The 9,568-nt window shown below is 39.6% G+C and overlaps 1 pseudogene; it reads left to right on the plus strand.

The window, feature by feature from the left end:
* The first annotated feature begins 5,029 nt into the window (after window positions 1-5,029).
* On the plus strand, window positions 5,030-5,831 carry LOC122738141 (annotated as a pseudogene).
* Window positions 5,832-9,568: the final 3,737 nt, after the last annotated feature.

Consider the following 9,568-nt stretch of genomic DNA (forward strand, 5'->3'; position numbering starts at 1 on the left):
AAAAAGTGGTGAGAATGAGGGTAAGAGAGAGGGGAAGGGAAGAAGAGACACAAAGAGACAGACAGAGAGGTAAGCTGAGAGAATGATAGAAAAAGACAGAGACAGAGGGAGGAAGGAAGGATGGAAAGGAGGAAGAAAAGAAGGAAGGAAGGAAGGAAGGAAGGAAGGAAGAAAGGAAGGAAGGAAGGAAGGAAGGAAGGAAGGAAGGAAGGAAGGAAGGAAGGAAGGAAGGAAGGAAGGAAGGAAGGAAGGGAGGAAGGGAGGAAGGGAGGAAGGGAGGAAGGGAGGAAGGGAGGAAGGGAGGAAGGAAGGAAGGAAGGAAGGAAGGAAGGAAGGAAGGAAGGAAGGAAGGAAGGAAGGACGGACAGAAGGAAGGAAGGAAGGAAGGAAGGAAGGAAGGAAGGAAGGAAGGAAGGAAGGAAGGAAGGAAGGAAGGAAGAGGAGAGACAGACAGGAAAAAGAAAGAAGAGAGACACATGGAAAAAGACACAGAAAGATAGACAGGGTAATAGGCAACATAAAATTGTCCATCATTATAGCCATGATTTTCCCACAGAAGGTAATATTTTTATATGATATATATATATATATACATATATATACATATATACATATATATATGATAGAGATAGATATGTTTGTATGTATGGATACACATATACATTATATAATTTTACATCATACAAACATGCAAGATTTTGCAGACAATTGAAACTAGGTAGGAGCAAAGTCCCAAGTTAAGGAGAAGTAACAGCAGATGCTGTTTAGGCAGTGTACTATTCAGAAGTAAACTTAATGGGGGCAGTGCTTTGTTAAAACTGCAAGTTCACTGAACTAAGAGAATGAAATATAGGTGAGAGCATGTCCATGGTTATTAAGGTGATTGGTTTTTACTTCTTTTCAGACTGTATCTTCTCAATATTCCTTTGTAAAATCTAAATGTATTCACAGGTTACATGATAATAAAGCACTAATTAACAGTATCAGTGCTATTAAGCAGACATTAATTGTACTTAATGGTTAATACTAAGTTGATCCAACAACAGTAGAGGATCTCCCTAACATCTCTGGGTACACCCTAGAATACTGAGGGAAAGATGTGTCCACAGGGAACCTGACATACTAGTAGTACATTGGGAGAGGTATCTTGGGAGACACACATAGGATGGATCTCCAAAAATCAGAAGATCCATCTTCCTTTATTTTCAAAGTCCTTTTTGGGTGCTTCTATGGCCTGAGTCCAATTATTTTGTTTTGTTTTGTTTTTCTTGGAAGCTTTTGATGTAGGAGCTTTGAATTTGTTATCTTCTTCTGAGGATGTATTTTTTTTTTTTTGGAGGGGAAATGAGGATTAAGTGACTTGCCCAGGGTCACACAGTGTCAAGTGTCTGATGCAGGATTTGAATTCAGGAACTCCTAAATCCAGGGCCAGTGCTTTATCCACTGCACCACCTAGGTGCCCCCTGAGGGTGTATTTTGATCTTCCTTGTCACCAAAAACACTTTCTAGGGTCAGCATTTTTTTTTCTGTCTGCTCATTTTCCTAGCCCATTTCTTGACTTTTACCTCCTTCTTAACATGGGGTATTGCTTCCAGGAAGCATTGTCCAAAGTTTCAGGGGGTCCAAGGTGGTACGATTTAAGGAGAGGCTCATTCCTCACTCCCCTGGTCTGTGCTATGATTTGCAAGCAAACGCAGGTCCATTTGCCCTTTAACCCAGAAAGACAATCTTGTTTGACTGTGGCTCCCAGCTCCAGCATGCCTGTGCCCCTCCCCTACCTGGGCTGCTGGCAGACTGTTTCCTGGGTCTGAGCTTGGGCAAAACAACAATGTCCCACCTCAGTGCCAGTAGACACCCCTGTAATCTCCCCCCAGCCAACCTTTCAATCCCCTCACCATCCATAGGCTCAGTTCCAGGAACAGCTGCAGCCACAGGGAGAAGGCCCTCTGGAGCAACATGCCTGGGTCTGAATCTGTGGGGATGAGCCTCCTCATTATACTTTTAACCTGGTTCACCTGCATAATCCCCATGGGGAAGATTAGGGACATGTAACATATGAGTTCTAGGTTTCTCCCTTTACCAAATTGGTAAAGCTTATTTGAAGCAGTCACTGAACATTCATCATTGATGGCAATGAGGAGATTGGATCACAAGTCCAAGCTAAACCTGAGCCTTCCTCCCAATCCTAAATTTGATTCCTCTGTTTTCATCTCTGCCCTTTTTCCCCAATTTACCTAAGGAATCCTTGAAGTCAATATGCTTTCCCTCATATTATGCCTCTTCCCACTCCCACTCTCAAAATTTTGTTATCAAAGTTATCACTTCCTACCATCAGGACTTGTTCCCATCCCATTTCCAGATCCTCTTCTCTTTTAACTTGAAAGAAAATACTATGTAACTCTAGTTATAGTACCATTTAAGGTACTTTCTATCTCTCAAATTATGATACTATTGAGTTTCACAATTCTATAAAGAGGAAAATTCCATAAGTTTGGCTTTGTGGGGTTTTTTTGGGCAGAATTATTAAAGGGTTTAATGTTTATACAAAAACACATGCATACATATGGATGCATATTAGATAGAGATAGGAACAGATAGATATAGATATAGATACTTCTTTTACCACTATCAAAGAAAAATCTTTTCATCAATTAATGACATATCCTTTCTAAAAACTAAGCACAATAAGCAAAAATCTTTGGGTTTTTTCCCTTCTCTTGTTTTTCCCTCCTATATTTCATAATGGGCATTACACATCTATAAAGAGTAATGACTGTTGTTCTGTTGTTGTTCAGTCATTTTTTAGCTATCTTTGACTCTTCATGACCCCATTTGCTATCTTCTTGGCAAAGATCCTGGAGTTTTGTGTGATTTTCTTTTTTTGGCAGATGTGGAGCTGAGGCAAAAGTGGCTAAATGACTTGCCCAGGGTCACACAACTAGTAAATGTCTGAGGCCAGATTTGAACTCAGGAAGATGAGTCTTCCTGACTCCAGTTATGGTACTCTATCCACTGTACCACCTAGCTTCCCTAAGAACTGTTAGAATGCACTTAAAGTACAGTAAGCCTTTATATGGTAAAAGTTCTGCCCAAGGTTTTTGGCTGGTTTCTATAATTTCATTGCCAATTATAGACTATTGTTACTTCAGGACTCTCATATATGTCTCAGAGGTAATGGGCCAGTCTCAGAAAAGAATCTCCTATCAGAAATATTACTGGTGCTATCTTGGAAAGTTTTCTTTTGACAGACTCAGCCCTTACAGAAAAATTGACAAGCAGATACAATAAAAAGCAAAATCCTGGAGACATACAAACACACACACACACACACACACACATACACTTCATCTCTACTAGTTAGTACACTGAGGAGGTGTCACAAAGGAGAACCCACATCAAGAAATTGTTCTGACAAAACTTAGTGCAATAGACCAGTTTCCTCTTTGGTCTTATTCTTCCCTCTCTTAAAATTAAAACCACATAAAACATCACTATTGGTCAGATCAGGTGAATCAACCAGCAAATGCTATCTCCCTAAATTCCACAATAACATACCTTTTCAAGTTGTCACAATGGCAGAATAATGTAACCTCCTTATATTGTATCTGCTGTTTCCCACAACCTCTGAGGTTGCTTCATCCATGAATATTTTCATTCATTCAGCAACCTTCCGTTGAGAGAAAAATGGGAACACCTATAAACTAGTGGTAGGTTTTGCACTTTTACATTTGCAAAACTTTTTATCCTCACAACAAATTTGAAAGGTGCTATTATGATTCCAATTCTATATTGAAGAAATTGAGGTAGAAAGAATTAATGAGCTTGCTGAGAGTAAAATACTAGGTAAATATATGAGGCCAGATTTTAATTCAGATTTTTAATCCAGGTCCAGAGTTCGATTCACTGTGTCACCTAAGCTTCCTTATATGATTCATGATGAGCATTTGGATAGGGGTGGTAGAGAGAATGAAGATGTATAGGAGAGAAATGAAGGCCTTAAAATCAAGAGTCTTTGGTCAATATTGGATATAAAAGGTGAAAGGAGGTTTACTTCAAAAATAGTTTTGAGGTAAACCTTAGAGTTTGGAAGAGTGGTGTTACCCTAGGTAATCTGGGAGAGAAGATATTAAGAAAAACAATTAATTCAGGCATAGCCATGTTGAGTTTAAGGTGTTGGTTCAATATTCATATAGAGATGTCTAGTAAATTCGACTTGAATTGTGAATCCAGTACTGAAATTCAGAAAATTGGCTAAATATGTAAATTTAACATCATATGCCTATTAGTACAGAATTGAATTGAATAGCTTGTACCTGAAAAGTCTAGGGAAAAGGATATAGAAAGAGAAGAGGGCTCATGATAGAAACCTGAAGGATATTCTTATTTTAGGGACTGGACAAAGATGATGAAAGAAGGCCAAGGAGGATTAAGACAGGAAAGAGAATAAAAATTCTAACAAAAGTCAAAGGTAGAGAAAATATCCAAGAGGAACACATGGTCAAAAGTGCATAAAAAACCAAACCTCCCAAAAGTTTGAGTATTAGCAGAGGACATAAGATTTGGCAATTAGACCTAATTACAAAGGTTACACTTTCTATGAATTTAGCAGTGAAAAGGAGACTTAAAAGATGACAGTGCTAACAGGTAACCATTCCAGTGTTAAATATTTTTATGAAGAGAAAATTATTTTATAGTTAAGTAAAATCCCTTATGGCATTTAAGCAAATATTCTTTCCTAATTCTGGTGAAAGGTGTGAACTAGTATCTACTAGCCTCTGTATAACCATCTAGATGCTTCAAAACAATTTCCTTCAGTCTTCACCTCTCTTTCAGAGGCCATAAAATCTTAGGTCCAACCCTCTTGCTAATTTCAACATTTTGCATATGTCATATTTAAAGTAGAAGACAAGAGAGGGCACATTTGTAAGAATGATTATAGAAGAGGTCATTGGGATTAAGATACTATATTAGAAGGGAAGCTGATTTTTTTTTTTTTTTTTTGCCCTTCCTTTCTCTCCGGGCTGCTGCCATGGTGCCGCTACTCCGCCTGTCTCGGTTCCCCGGCCTACAACCACGACCCCGCTCAGAGCCAGTCTCCCTGCTTCGGATGTGGCGGCTCTCCCCGGCAGCCGAGGCACAGGCTAGGGCCTGCTTGAGGAGCTGCTCGAGGCCGGCGCCGCCTGCATGGCGCTCTACGACCCCTACCGCCACGACATGGTAACTGTTTTGGGTGAGACCACAGGACCCCAAGCTCTACGGGCAATCAGGGAACGGATGAGGAGGGACCCCGAGGGTGCCCAGATCCTGCTGGAACAGCCTCAGATTCAGCTCTCTACCCTGGGCTTGAACAAACTCCCGAGCCTACCAGAGAACTCCTTTGGTTGGGAGTTTGTCCACTTTCTTAATATTAATAGGGTTTCCCCAGACACTAGAGCACCCACTCGCTTTGTAGATGATGAGAAAACTCGCTTACGTGATCCAGCGTTACCATGAAGTTCATTACCTATTCCACACCTTTTTGGGGATGCCCAGCAACATGCTTAGAGAAATTGTGGTTAAGTGCTTTGAAGCCATCCAGACAGGCTTGCCCATGTGTGTCTTAGGAGCTGCCCTTGGTCCCATCTGACTCAGCTCCAAGAAGTTGAAGATATTGATATCAGAGCTGATTCCCTGGGCAGTTCTGAATGGCCCAAACTCCCTATGTGTCCTCAACCTTTACTATGAACAACCAATGGTGGGAGCAATCCATAGGAGACCTTCGGGAGGAGCTAGGCATCACTCCACCCCCTACTGTGCAGACAGGCCCCTGAACTCAATCCCCAAAACTCTGAGCCAACAGGTTCTGCCAACCCTCTGCTACTGGTTAAAGGGCTGACCTGCCCAGGACCTTTTCATTCTAAGACATCTAGCCTCAGATGGGGGATGAAGAGATTTCAATTAAGTGACCTTAAAAGGATTTGTGTATCCCATTTTCTCCCAAATGAGATATGGGAATAAAAGGAATCTACTTATTTGTTCAGAAGAAATCTCTTCAGAAGGGGAGAAGCAATCCACCACTGCCATGTAAGTGGAATTGAATGGGCTCAAGACAGATAATTCTGTTGATTTATCATGAATCCATGGCTCTGTGAATTTATTTAATTGCTCTGCTCTGCTCTTCCCTGGAAGAATTCCTTCTACTTCATCATACTTCTCCGACTGTTTTATCCTTTTCTCTCTCCTTCCCTCCATGATCAAGAATCTTTTTGGGGGGCAGCTAGGTGGCCCAGTGGATAAAGCACTGGCCCTGGATTCAGGAGGACCTGAGTTCAAATCCAACCTCAGACACTTGACACTTATTAGCTGTGTGAACCTGGGTGGTTCACTTAAGCCCAATTGCCTTACCAAAAAAAACAAAAAAAAGAATCTTTTTGGGTGGTTTGGGCAGGATGCCAGGATATCAATTTTGGGGCTGCACAACAGCCGCATTGACATCATATGTATTATTCTACTTCTATAGATAAAGAAAGAAACTGTAGCTCAGAAAGATTAAGTGACTTGCTGCTGGTTAATAACTAATGTCAAATAGTAGTAAATGACTATAGCAATCTACTGTTTGATGAACCCAAAGACTCCCGCTTCTGGTATGAGAATTCAGTCTTTGACCAAAATCTACAGGGAAAACTGGAAGATAGTATAGCAGAAACTAGGCATAGACCACCATCTTACACCATATACTAAAATAAGGTCAAAATAGGTTAGACATAAAGGGTGATACCTTAGGCAAATTTGGAGAGGAAAAATAGTTTACCTGTAAGATCTATAGAAAGGGGAAGAATGTATGACCAAACAAGAGAGAACATTATGAAATGCAAAATTGATAATTTTGATTACAATTAAATAAAAAAAGGTTTTGCAAAAACAAAACCAATGCAAACAAAATTATAAGGAAAGCAGAAAGCTGGGAAACAATTTTTTTTTTTTTTAGTGAGGCAATTGGGGTTAAGTGACTTGCCCAGGGTCACACAGCTAGTAAGTGTTAAGTGTCTGAGACTGGATTTGAACTCAGGTACTCCTGACTCCAGGGCCGGTGTTCTATCCACTGCGCCACCTAGCTGCCCCAGGGAAACAGTTTTTACAGCCAGCGTTTCTGATAAAGGCCTCATTTCTAAAATATATAGAGAACTGAATCAAATTTATAAGAATACACATCATTCCCCAATTGAGAAATGGTGAAAGGATGTGAACAGATGGAAATTAAGGTTATCTATAGTCATATGAAAAAAATGTTCTATATAACTATTGATTAGAGAAATGCAAATTAAAACTACTCTGAATTGCCACCTTGTGCCAATCAGATTGGCTAATATAACAAAAAAAAAAAAGGAAAATGATAAATGTTGGAGAAGATGTGGGAAAATTGGAACACTAATAAATAGTTGGTGGAGTTGTAAACTAATCCAACCATTCTGGAGAGCAATTTGGAACTATGCCCAAAGGATTATAAAACTATGTACCTTTTGATCCAGCAATATCACTACTAAGTGTGTATCCCAAAGAGATTTTAAAAAGGGGGGGGGGCGCATATACAAAATTATAGTAGCTCTTTTTGTGGTGGCAAAGAATTAGAAATTGAGGGGGTTCCCATCAATTGGGGAATGGCTGAACAAGTTGTGGTATGTGAATATGATATAATACTATTGTAGTATAAGAAATGATGAGCAGGCAGATTTCAAAAAACCTGGAAAGACTTATTGGATGGGTGCTGAGTGAAATGAGCAGGACCAGGAGAACTGAGTATAAGAGCAACATTGTGTGATGAGCAGCTGTGATAGACTTAGCTCTTGTCAGCAATACAGTGATCCAAGAAAATTTCAAAGGACTCATGATGGGAAATGCTCCCCACATCCAAAGAAAGAGCTGTGGAATATGAATGCAGATTGAACCATACTATTTTAATTATTCTTTTGTGTGTTTTTTTTTCTTTCTTGAGTTTTTTTCCCTTTTGTTCTGATTCTTTCACAACAAGACTAATGTGGAAATGTGTTTAACGTGATTGTACATATATAACCATCTTGGAAGGGGTAAGGGAAGAGAGAGAGAGGGAAAATGTTAGAACTCGAAATCTTATAAAAAACAAATGTTCAAAACTAACTTTATATATAACTGGGAAAAAATAAAATCACATTAAGGAAAAAACAAAAAACTAATATCAGGGGGACAGCTAGGTGGTACAATGGATAAAGTACCAGCCCTGGATTCAGGAGAACCTGAGTTCAAATCTGGCCTGAGACACTTGACACTTACTAGCTGTGTGACCCTGTGTAAATCACTTAACCCTCATTGCCTTGAAAAAAAGAAAGAAAGAAAGAAAGAAAAGAAAAGAAAAGAAAAACTAATGTCAGAGGCAAAACTCAAACCAAAGAGTCTCCTGGCTCCAAGACTAAGATTTTTTCCATTTTAGCATACTGCCTGAGTTCACACAGAGGGTGTGAAGCCATAAAATTAGAGAACTTAATTACCCCTAAGAACTGGTCACCCACGGACTATAAGAATCCAACTATAAAATAGAAATAAATACACACTTAAATAATTGAACAAACATTAATTGCTCATTAGTAGGTCAAGGAAATATAATAAAAATTAGGTTATTACCTAAAAAAAAAAAAAGAGAAGCTGAGTTTTAAAAGTCATGATGAAAAGACACCTTCTGCAACCCACAGCACATAGGTGCCCCACCCTTCAGAACATGACTCCACCCCTTATCCTTCACCTTGACAGCCCTTCAGTAGGACAGGCCTCATCTGTGGGACAGGAGGTTAAAGGTGATTGAAAAGATACAGTGATTAAAAATATCTCCTTCACCTTCTTGCCCTTTTCACCATCTTTTCATAGAGCCCAGGATATTGGCGGGGGAAGGGGGGGATCAGAATATTATAAGAATATATCAGCAATTTGTTAAAACTATGGAATGGATAAGAGTTGAAAGGGAAAAACTAAGCAAACATGGGGGTGGGGCTTGGGGAAGACTATAAAGGAAGTGTGTAGTGGGGGGGAAGATGGCACAATTGATGACCAAAGGAAGATTATGTGTGTGTGTGTGTGTGTGTGTGTGTAATTAGTGAAGATGTGGCCTAATAGAAGACTTTGTAACCACTTAAGCATTGCTCCTCCAAAGAAACTCCATTCCAAGTCCTTCATAATTGTCATGTGAGTACTGTTTCCATTTAAATACTAGCCCATGTAACTTATAGAAAATCACTTAACCTATTTGACTCTCAGGTTACTTGTAAAATGTAAATTATAATACATAGCCTTCCAACCTCACAGAGTCATTGTGAAGATTAAATAGATGTGAGGGGTGGCTAGGTGGTGCAGTAGATAAAGCAGTGACCCTGGATTCAGGAGGACCTGAGTTCAAATCCAGCCTCAAACACTTTACAATAACTAGTTGTGTGACCCTGGGTAAGTCATTTAACCCTCATTGCCCCACCAAAAAAAAAAAGTTAAGAAGAAGAGGACCAAATAGATGTAAATGTGCTTTGAAAACTTTCAAGTACAGTATAAGTTTAAGGAATAGTGATTATGA

The sequence above is a fragment of the Dromiciops gliroides genome, chromosome 2 (assembly GCF_019393635.1).
Source record: "Dromiciops gliroides isolate mDroGli1 chromosome 2, mDroGli1.pri, whole genome shotgun sequence".
Taxonomy (NCBI): domain Eukaryota; kingdom Metazoa; phylum Chordata; class Mammalia; order Microbiotheria; family Microbiotheriidae; genus Dromiciops; species Dromiciops gliroides.